Source organism: Pongo pygmaeus, chromosome 2, assembly GCF_028885625.2.
Source record: "Pongo pygmaeus isolate AG05252 chromosome 2, NHGRI_mPonPyg2-v2.0_pri, whole genome shotgun sequence".
Lineage (NCBI taxonomy): Eukaryota > Metazoa > Chordata > Mammalia > Primates > Hominidae > Pongo > Pongo pygmaeus.
Genome location: NC_085930.1, coordinates 145520256 through 145532260, shown reverse-complemented (window position 1 = coordinate 145532260; position 12005 = coordinate 145520256). Strand labels below are relative to the sequence as shown.

Genomic DNA, 12005 nt, shown 5'->3' with positions numbered 1-12005 from the left:
TCTCATTATTCTAATTACTCAGAGAGGCATGCTGAAATATCTCATATTATGCTTATGGATTTGTCTAATTCTCCTTTTAGTTTTGTCCATTTTTTGCCTACCATGCTGGCAAAGATTAGAAAGAATGATAACACCGAGTTAAAAAACACTGTGGTAAAGGTGTAAATTGGAATGTCTTTTCTAGATAGCAGTTTGGCAACAGTCAACAACATTTTAAATAAACATCTATATCTTTGAAACCAGTTATTTTACATTTAGAAATTGATCTTAGGCAGGAAGGGAGACCCAGATAAGCTCTTCATGGATACCAAACACTGCTTAGCAGTTACACTGATTCGTAAATTCTCATTGTAGCCTTACAGCTATCCTTTAAGTATTACTCCCATACTAGAGATGAGAAAAAAATGAAGTTTTTAGCCACCTAAAAAAAATACGTATATTCTTTGTAGGAATAAAAGTAGAAACAGCTCTATTAAAGAAAATCAGGAACTTTATAACAGAGACAAAGTAGGCAAAGTTAGCTATGATTTGCTATGAAGAATGGGGAAAGCGGCAGTTGTAGGCCCAAAAGAACAAGCCCAAATCATATTTTAAATGAGCCATTTTTTTTTAATCAGCCCTCTTTAAAGTATATAAGCCTCCTATGCTCTGCACTTAAGATGACAAGAACAATGCATGCGTATACACCTTATGTGTTCTGTGATTTTTTTCTTCAACATTTTGCTTTTCCTATTCTTTAAGATTTTCTATTAAAGAAGTATCTTGTGCTCACTTCAGCAGCATATATACTAAAACTGGAATGATAGAGAAGATTAGCATGGCCCCTGTGGAAGGATGACACACAAATTCATAAAGCGTTCCATAGTTTTAAATTTTTTAAAAAATGTATCTCATCCCTTGGAGGGCAGAGTATATCCTAGCAATTTTTACTTGTAACTTCCATGATATGCATTAGACTAAATCAGATAGCTTCAGGAAGTTTCAGGATTATAAACTGAAGCTTCTTTATAGGAATAAAAGTAGTAGTAGTCTAAAAACAGCTTTATTAAAGGAAATCAGGAACTTTGTAACAAGGACAGAGTAAGTAAACTTATTCTGTTAAAAAAAGAAAAGTAAATATTTTAGTCACTATGGGCTTGAGTTTCTGTCACATATCCATTTTTTTTTTTCCAGCCCTTTAAAAATGTAAAAACCATTCTTAGGGCAGTAAAAATAGGGTTTTGGAGAGGTGATAATTAAAACAGTGGATTTAATACATAAATGATTTTTTTTAAGACACTAACCCACAAGAGCAAAATACACAGACAAGCAAACAGTAGCAACAAAATTTCAGAAGCTAAAAGATGGACAACTGGTAACTAACTCACTTAGTAAATTCTAGAAAGGTGAAGCCTGAACCCTGAGTTGAAAACCCCAATTTATATCTTGGAATCCTCAAAACATACAGGAACTGGCAGCACCAGGTACAGCCTGAACTGGATGGAAGAGGAAATTAAGGAAGACTGGGTGAAAGCTACCTGAGAAGCAGATACATCCTTAGAAGCTACCCAAATCTACCTGATGGTTGGCTACCCACTCTTAGTAACAGAAGTCTGTTGGTTTATTCTCTGTTTTTTGAGACAGGGTCTCACTCTGTCACCCAGGCTGGAGTGCAATGGGACAATCTCCATCTTGGCTTACTGCAATCTTCACCTCCTGGGATCAAGTAATCCTCTCACCTCAGCCTCTCAAGTATCTGGGCTAGGAAGGTGCATGCCACCATATCCAGCTAAATTTTTTATTTGTTGTAGAGATGGAGTTTCACTATGTTGCTCAGGCTGGGCTCAACAATCTCAAATTACTGGGCTCAGACAATCTGCCCGCCTCAGCCTCCCAAAGTGCTGGGATTAACAGGTGTGAGCCACCATGCCCAGCCTTGTTTTTGTTTTTTAGAGTCCCTGAACTAGGAATCACCAGGTATAATTAAAGGTCTATGTACTCTACTAAAAATGGGGGAATGACAATCCACTCCCTCACAGCAAAACAAAACAAAAAACTAGTGGCCATCCTTTAACCCTCAAGCAAACTGAGTTTTCCCTGATGAATGTGACCCAATAGGAAACATGTGAACTGAGTTTTCTCAAAATAAAAAAAGGCTCACTTGGACCATAATGTATTGAAATTCAAAGTCTGTAAATCCCTATCAATTCAGGGTTTTTAGCTATCAATCACTCAAGTATTACTGACACTTGAAGTAAGACTCCAACATACAAGTTAGAGACCAAAACAAATGGAGAAAAGTCAACTTAGAAAAAACAGTCTGTGGCCAGGCACAGTGGTTCACACTGGTAATCCCAACACTTTGGGAGGCCAAGGCGAGAGGTTCACTTGAGTCCAGGAGTTTGAGACCAGCCTGGGCAACATGGCAAAACCTTGTCTCTACAAAAAAATACAAAACTTAGCTGGGCATGGCCGTGCTTGCCTGTGGTCACAGCTACTCAGGAAGATGAGATGGGAGGATTATCTCACCTGGAGAGGTTGAGGCTGGGAGGGAAACTAGGGAGGGTAAGACTGCAGTGAGCCATGATTGCACCACTGCACTCCAGCCTGGGTGACAGAGTGAAACCGTGTCTCCAAAAAAAAGAAAAAAAGAAAACAAGAAAATCTGCAAGGAGAAAAAATATTTTTACAAAAGTCACTTAGGCCAGGTGTGGTGGCACACACCTGTAATCCCAACACTCAACACTTTCGGAGGCCAAGGCGGGAGGATCACTTGGGGTCAAGAGTTTGAGACCAGCCTGGGCAAGATAGCAAGACCTTGTCTCTACATTTAAAAAAAAAAAAAAAAATAGTCAGGTGTGGTGGTGCACCTGCGGTCCCAGCTACTCAGGAAGGCAAGGCAGAAGGATCGCTTGAGCCTGGAAGGTTGAGGTGCAGTAAGCCACGATCACACCACTGCACTCCAACCTGGGCAACAGAGCAAGACTCTATCTCAAAAAAAATTTTTAAAGTCACTTATAGGCTCAGAAATTAGAGAAGATATCACATCCATGAAAAAACACCAGATGCTATATAAAAAGAAATATTTAAGAAAACAAAAAATCTCTTGGGAAATCAAAATCTTGACAACAAAAATAAAAAATTCAACAGAAGGCTTGGGAAACAAAGCAATGTCCCAAATAAAGCAAAAGACTAGGAGGTAGAAAATAGGAGGAAAAAAGGAAATTAGAAAACTAGCCTAAGAGACCCAAACAAATGACAAAAGTTTCAGGAAAGAGAATAGAGAGAAAACCATTGTTATGGACTGAACTGAGTCTGTTCTCCCCCCCTTCAAATCCTTATGTTAAAGCCCTAACACCTAATGTGACTGTATTTGGAAATAAGACCTTTAAGGAGATGATTAAGACTAAATAAGGTCATAGGATGGGGCCCTAACCCAATTAAAGAAAGATCTCTCTCCACTGAAAACCCATGTAAGGACACAGCAAGAAGACAATGGTTTACAAGCCAGAAAGAGAAGAAGCCTCATCAGCAACTAACCCTGACAGCAAATTATTCTTTTTGTTTGTTTGTTTGAGATGGAGTTTCCTTCTGTCCCCCAGACTGAAGTGCAGTGGCATGATCTCGGCTCACTGCAATCTCTGTCTCCCAGGTTCAAGTGATTCAGCCTCCCAAGTAGCTGTGACTACAGGCACTCACACCAAGCCTGGCTGTTTTTGTATTTTCAGTAGAGACGGGATTTCACCATGTTGGCCAGGCTGGTCTCAAACTCCTGGCCTCAAGTGATCTGCCCGCCTCAGCCTCCCAAAGTACTGGGATTACAGGCATGAGTCACCGCACCCAGTCACATCTTATTCTTGAACTCTACTCTTCAGAACTGTGAGAAAATATATTTGTTGTTTAAAAAGCCCAGTCTGTGGCATTGTTATGACAGTCCTCAAAGACTAATACATCTGTCAATAAAATAATTAAAGAAAATGTCCCAGAACTAATGAATTTTACAGATTCAGAAGGTACACGAATATCCAGGAAAAATTGTTAAAAATAGACGTAACACCAAGCTACAACCTTATGAAATTTCAGAATATAGGAAACACAAAATTCCAGAAAAGCAAAACATTTTTAAAATCAAGAATTAGAATGTCTTCAGACTTCTCAAAAGGATGACAAGCTAGAAAACAATGAAGCAAGGCCTTCAGAATTCTGAAGGCAAATTATTTCCAACCTAGAATCCTTAGCCAACCAAATCAAGCACGAAGACAAAAAAAACATTTTCATTAATGCAAGATTTCAGTCTTCCACAGGAATCTATTGTATGATATACTCCATCAAATGGAGGGGTTAAACAAAAAACAAAACAAACAAAAACACTATTATGATTCATGGAAAGGGAAAAAAAAGATTTAACACAGGAGAAAGACAAAGGGAGTCACTAGTTTTATCAGAAAGGAAGAAATGCCAGGAAACTACTATGTATCAGCCATAGAGGGCCAGATCAAGCAGATTCAAAAACTGCTACATAAAGACAGCACAATTCTACTCCAATGTGTATATACAGCCAAGAGAAATGAGTATGTAAGTTCATTAAAGACCTGTAAACGGGCCGGGTGCAGTGGCTCACGCCTGTAATCCCAGCACTTTGGGAGGCCGAGGTGGACGGGTCACCTGAGGTCAGGACTTCGAGACCAGCCTGCCTGGCCAACATAGTGAAACCCCATCTCTACTAAAAATACAAAAATTAGCCAGGTGTAGTGGCGAGCGCCTGTAATCTCACCTACTCGGGAGGCTGAGGCAGGAGAATCACTTGAACCTGGGAGGCAGAAGTTGCAGTGAGCTGAGATCGCACCACTGCACTCCAGCCTGGGTGACAGAGCAAGACTCCATCTCAAAAAAATTATAAAAAATTTAAAAAACTGTAAATGAATGTTGACAATAGCTTTATTCACAATAGCCAAAAAACTGAAAACCAAATGTCCAATTTTTTAAAATTACATTATATTCATCCAATGGAATACTACCATCACTGAAAAGGAACTACTGCTGCACTCTACATCATAAATGAATCTCACAAACACAATGTTAAGCAAAAGTAGCCATCCACAAAAAGGTATACAAGCTGTATGGTTACTGTATTAGTCCACTTTCATGCTGCTGATGAAGACTGAACAATTTACAAAAGAAAGAGGTTTAATGGAGTTACAGTTCCATGTGGCTGGAGAGGCCTCACAATCATGGCGCAAAGTGAAAGGCATGTCTCACGTGGCGGCAGACAAGAAAGCTTGTGCAGGGAAACTCCCATTTTTAAAAATCATCAGTTCTCGTAAGACTTATTCACTGTCACAAGAAAAGCACAGGAAAGGCCCACTCCCACAATTCAATTACCTCCCACCAGGTTCCTCCTACCACACACAGGAATTGTGGGAGCTACAATTCAAGATGAAATGTGGGTGGGGACACAGCCAAACCCTATTATTCCACCCCCGGCCCCTCCCAAATACCATGTCTTCACATTTCAAAACCAATCATGCCTTCCCAACAGTCCCCCAAAGTCTTAACTCATTTCAGCATTAACTTAGAAGTTCACAGTCCAAAGTCTCATCCGAAACAAGGCAAGCCCCTTCTGCCTATGAGCCTGTAAAATCAAAAGCAAGGTAGTTACTTCCTAGATAAGATGGGGGTACAGGCATTGGGTAAATACAGCCATTCCAAATGGGAGAAATTGCCCAAAACAAATGGGCTAAAGGCCTCTTGCAAGTCCGAAATATAGCAGGGCAGTCAAATCTTAAAGCTCCAAAATGATCTCCTTTGACTCCATGTCTCACATCCAGGTCACGCTGATCCAAGAAGTGGATTTCCATGGTCTTGGGCACCTCCGACCCTGTGGTTTTGCAGAGTACAGCCTCTCTCTTGGCTGCTTTCACAGGCTTGCATTGAGTGTCTGCAGCTTTTCCAGGCGCATGGTGCAAGCTGTCAGTGGATCTATCATTCTGGAGTCTGGAGGATGGTGGCCCTCTTCTCACAGCTCCACTAGGCAATGCCCGAGTAGGGACTCTGTGTGGTGGCTCTGACCCCACATTTCCCTTCTGCACTGCCCTAGCAGAGGTTCTCCATGAATGCTCCACCCCTACTGCAAACTTCTGCCTGGGCCTCCAAGCATTTCCATACATCTTCTGAAATGCAGGTGGAGGTTCCCAAACCCCAATTCTTAACTTCTGTGCACTTGCCGCATCAACACCACATTGCAGCATCAACACCACTTGCAGCATCAACACCAAGGCTTGGGGCTTGCACCCTCTGAAGCCACAGCCCAAGCTCTACACTGGCCCCTTTCAGCCATGGCTGGAGCAGCTGGAATGCAGGGCACCAAGTCCCTAGGCTGCACATAGCACAGGGACATTGGGTCTGGCTCACAAAACCACTTTTTCCTCCAAGGCCTCCAGGCCTGTGATGGGAGGGGCTGCCATGAAGACCTCTGACACGCCCTGCAGACATTTTCCCCATTGTCTTGGGGATTCACATTCAGCTCCTCATTACTTACGCAAATTTCTGTAGCCAGCTTGAATTTCTCCTCAGAAAAGGGGATTTTCTTTTCTATCACACTGTCAAGGTGCAAATTTTCCAAACTTATGCTCTGCCTCCCTTGTAAAACTGAATGCCTTTAACAGCACCCAAGTCACTTCTTGAATGCTTTGCTGCTTAGAAATTTTTTCCACCAGATACCCTAAATCATCTCTCCCAAGTTCAAAGTTCCACAGATCTCTAGGGCAGGGGCAAAATGTCGCCAGTCTCTTTGCTAAAACATAACAAGAGTCACCTTTGCTCCAGTTCCCAGCAAGTTCCCCATCTCCATCTGAGACCACCTCAGCCTGGACTTTACTGTCCATATCGCAATCAGCATTTTGGGCAAAGTCATTTGACAAGTCTAGAAAGTTCCAAACCTTCCCACATTTTCCTGTCCTCTTCTGATCTCTTCAAACTGTTCCAGCCTCTGCCTGTTACCCAGTTCCAAAGTTGCTTCCACATTTTCGGGTATCTTTTCAGGAGCGCTCTACTCTACTGGTACCAATTTACTGTATTAATCTGTTTTCATGCTGCTGATAAAGACATACCTGAGACTGGGCAATTTACAAAATAAAGAGGTTTAATGGGCTTACAGTTCCACATGGCAGGGGAGGCCTTGCAATCATGGCACAAGGTTAAAGGCATGTCTTCTCACATGGCGGCAGATAAGAGAAGAGAGTTTGTGCAGGGAAACTCCCGTTTTTAAAACCATCAGATCCCACAAGACTTATTCACTATCACAAGAACAGCACGAGAAAGGCCCACCCCCATGGTTCAATTACCTCCCACCAGGTTCCGCCAACCACACGTGGGAATTGTGGGAGTAACAATTCAAGATGAGATTTGAGTGGGGACACAGCCAAACCATATATATAAAGTTCAAAAACAGGCAAAAATAATTTACGGTGACAGAGGACAGAATAGTGATTACCTTTGAGAGGGAAAGAGACACTGATTGGAGGGGGCGCAAGAGAGCCTTTTCGAACACTAAAAATGTTCTACATCTGGATTTGAGTGATGACTACACAGATATCTACAAATATAAACATTCTATACATTTAAATTTGTGCAATTTTCAATAAACATTTAAAGATACTTTCTCTAAACAAATTTTTAATTTTTTTTTTTTTAGACAGTGTCTCACTCTGTCCCCCAAGCTAGAGTATAGTGGCGCGATCATAGCTCACTGCAGCCTTGACCTCTTGGACTCAAGCAATCCTCCCGCCAGCCTTGCAAGTAGCTAGGACTACTGACGCTCACAGCCAAACCTGGCTAATTTTTTTTTTTACTTTTGTAAAGGCCAGCTCTTGCTATATTGCCCAGGCTGATCTCTAACTCCTACCCTCAAGGCATCCTCCCACTTCAGCCTCCCAAAGTGCAGGATTACAAGCATGAGCCACCATGCCCAGACTAAACAATTTTTTTTAAAAAAATTAGTAAGCTTTTTAGTTGGATCCACAACAGGAATTAATCAAAAGGAAAAAAAAATGTAAAGCCTTATACACAAAGATCTTTATTGGAGAATTTACAATAGCAAAACACATACACATACCTGGAAATAACATTTAATAAATGAATGCCATGCCAACCCTGGATTTCTCTGGTGAGAGAAATTAATATTTGGCATCTGATACTAGCAGCCAAACTTAATGCTGATTAACCTAAAGGAGCCATCTGCCCTGAGAGAATAGCATGATCACAGACACCAAAGTAAAAAAGGGCTAAGCTATTGAAGGCTGAAAGAGGAAAGAGACAAAAGCAAGAGATGAAGCGAGAAATAGGCAAAAGCCAAATCATGCAAGACCTCACAGGCCTTTTTTTTTTTTTTTTTAAAGACTATAGTTAAGAAATGAAAAGAAACAAAAAATAAAGTAACTGATTTCCTTGGGCAGCAGAATTACTGGGAGACAGGGGTTGTACACTAAATATTCTAAATGTTTCTAAAAATGAAAATATATTATTCAAGAGCATGTAGTACTTGCAAATGATCAAGCATTTCCAAAGAAAACTACCCAGCCCTATCAAATTTATAAAATATTTCTGCAATACAGCTGGAATAATTACAAGGTACACAACATATTACAGTATTTGTTGTATCTATTATTTGAATTGATCTACACACTAACATATGAAAATACGTGCTAAAATTTTTGGAAGAAAAGGATGAATTTTTTTTTTTTTTTTTTTTTGAGATGAAGTCTCTCCTTGTCACCCAGGCTGGAGTGCAGTGGCACGATCTCGGCTCACTGCAACCTCTGGCTCCTGGGTTCAAATGATTCTCCTGCCTCAGCCTCCCAAGTAGCTGGGATTACAGGCATGCACCACCATGCCCAGCTAAATTTTGTATTATTAGTAGAGACGGGGTTTCACCATGTTGGCCAGGCTGGTCTCGAACTCCTGACCTCAAGCGATCCACCTGCCTCGGCCTCCCAATCAGATTACAGGCATGAGCCACTGCGCTGGGCCAGGATGATTCTTTAAAAAAAAAAAAAAACTTTTGAGAAACAGCCATTCTTTTAAACATTTCCACATATTTTCATGCTTGTTTTATTCAACTGGTTGTTTGAACAAAAGCAAAAATTATCCATACCATATTCATGTCCAATTCAGCAATCATTACTTACAATTTCAGGAACAGAAACAAGAGAATCAGTGTTTTAACAGGTTTTTTTAGCTGATAATTTAAACAAATAGAAAAAGCAACTATTAACAACCAAAAAATAAATGAAAAACAGACCAAGAGAGTAAGCATTCCTTTCCCTCCACAGAGAGATTTTACCTGATAGTTTTCTATGCTGTCTTACAGCATTCAACTATTGTTACATACACATAAGAAAAATACGAAAGCAACCCTACCTGGTTTCTGTTACAGAAACTTTAGAGTTAAGAGGAAAAATAAACATGAAGAACAAACATATAAAAGCAATCTAACTCACCAAATGGAACAAATGATTTTTCTTTCTTTTTTTTCTTTTGAGACAATCTCGCTCTGTCACCCAGGCTAGAGTGCAGTGGCGCGATCTCGCAACCCCGCAACCCCCGCCTCCCGGGTTTAAGTGATTCTCCTGCCTCAACCTCTTGAGTAGCTGAGATTACAGGCATTCCCCATCACACTCGGCTAATGTTTGTATTTAGTAGAGACAGGGTTTCACTATGTTGGCCAAGCTGGTCCCGAACTCCTGGGATCAAGTTATCCGCCCACCTCAGCCTCCCAAAGCGCTGGGATTACAGCAGTGAGCCATCAGACCTAGCGGAACAAATAAAAAAATTTTTTTTTTTTGAGATTGAGTCTTGCTCTGTTACCTAGGCCAGAGTGGAATGGCATGATCTTGGCTCACTGTAACCTCTGCCTCCAGGGTTCAAGCCATTCTCCTGCCTCAGCCTCCCGGGTAGCTGGGACCACAGGCATGCGCCACCACGATGGGCTCATTTTTTTATATTTTTAGTAGAGATGGGGTTTCACCATGCCAGCCAGGCTGGTCTCAAACTCCTAGACTCAAGTGCTCCGCACGCCTCAGCCTCGCAAAGTGCTGGGATTACAGACGTGAGCCACTGCGCCCGGCCTCAATAAGATATTTTGTCTTGTCTTGCTCAACAAGAAGTGATGGTTCCTGACAGATGAACAAGAGGACAAAAAGTAGCAAAACGTGAAGGTGTTACAGTTCTAACACTCAAAAGAGAAAAAGAACATTACAGCTAGATCACTGCACTTAGTTATATGATAAGCCCTCCAGGTTTCCTCTAAATCATTACATTGTTCTGTATCCACATTTCAAGGCCTCCAAAGATTAATTGGCATTATCAAGAGATTCGAAAAGACAAACTAAATTTCAACAGTAAAACCTGTAAGAGATTCATTTTTTAGCAGATGATAGAACTCAATGGTAAACACTGGCCAGGTGTGGTGGCTCATCCCTGTAATCCCAGCACTTTGGGAGGCCAACGCAGGCGGATCAACTGAGGTTAGGAGTTGGAGATCAGCCTGGCCAACATGGTGAAACTCTGTCTCTGCTAAAAATACAAAAATTAGCCAGGCATGGTGGCAGGCACCTGTAATCCCAGCTACTTAGGAGGCTGAGGCAGGAGAATCCCTTGAACCTGGGAGGCAGAGGGTACAGTGATCCGAGATTGCCCCACTGCACTCCATCCTGAGTGACAGAGCAAGACTCCGTCTCAAGAAAAAAAAAACTCAATGGTAAACATGACAATATTATTTTTGTTAATGGTGTTAATACATCTAACAAGCACAGGGGGAAAAAACTGTATACAGACTTTAAATCATTGTTTAAATAACTTAAAATGTAAGGCTGGGCACGGTGGCTCATGCCTGTAATTCCAGCACTTTGGGAAGCTGAGGTGGGCGGATCACCTGAGGTCAAGAGTTTGAGAACAGCCTGGCCAACGTGGCGAAACCCGTCTCTACTAAAAATACAAAATTAGCCGGGTGTGGTGGCGGGTGCCTGTGATCCCAGCTCCTCAGGAGGCTGAGGCAAGAGAATCACTTGAACCAGAGAGGCAGAGGTTGCAGTGAGCTGAGATCATGCTGCTGCACTCCAGCCTAGGCAAAAAGTGCGAAACTCTGTGTCAAAAAAAAAAATTTGCAATGTAAATATGAAGGTTCCCCTGCCCTGAAGTTTTCAATCTATAAGAAGGCATAAATACACAAAATGCAAATGTGGGGCAAATAAGGCAAAATTACAAGATATGAGAAGTAGTATGGTTTCATAAACACACAGAACTTGCGTTAGAAGATCAAGGGTTGAGTCTTTGTTCTGCCCCCATCACTAAATGTTCGAATTTTGGTGCATCTAGTCTATTTGTATTTCAGTTTCCTTATCTATAAAACACAAGGTTGGATTCCAACATTCCAGCAATAATGCTCTATAATTCTATGATTCAAGTCCACACAAGATTAAAAACCAAGGGAATATTAAAACAATAAGGGGTATGGGTTTAAAGGAAAGCAACAGACCAGGCACAGTGGTTCACCCCTATAATCCCAGCACGTTGAGAAGCCAAGGTGGGAGGATCGTTTGAGGCCAGGAATTCAAAACCGGTCTGAACAACACAGTGAGACCCTATCTCTACAAAAAAAAAAAAAAAATTAGCCAGACATTGATGCACACCTGTAATCCCGGCCTTTGGGAAGTTCAAGTTACAATGAGGAGCTGTGATCAGGCCACTGTACTCCAGCCTGGGCAACAGAGCGAGATGCTGTCAAAAAAAAAAAAAAAGAAAGAAAGAAAGAAAAGCAAGCAAGCAACATAGGGAACAGGAAAAACATTTGGAAGGCTGCACCAAAGGACCAAAAGCGAAAATTCAACAAAATTTTACTTCATTTGCTACTTGGTAATTTAGGAGAAAAAAAAATTTTAAAGAGTAGGCAGCCTGGCTGGGCACAGTGGCTCACGCCTGTAATCCCAACACTTTGGGAAGCCAACGCATGTGGATCACCTGAGGTCGGG

General features: G+C 41.5%; 1 protein-coding gene and 1 non-coding gene across 7 annotated transcripts in view; one reads left to right on the top strand and one right to left on the bottom strand.

The window, feature by feature from the left end:
- NCK1 (NCK adaptor protein 1) overlaps positions 1-12005 on the bottom strand; it is a 100427-nt gene that overhangs the window by 79936 nt on the left and 8486 nt on the right. The window lies entirely within an intron of this gene.
- LOC129034323 (U6 spliceosomal RNA) lies at positions 765-869 on the top strand. The gene has a single exon (XR_008501827.1). It is a non-coding gene; the product is annotated as a U6 spliceosomal RNA (small nuclear RNA).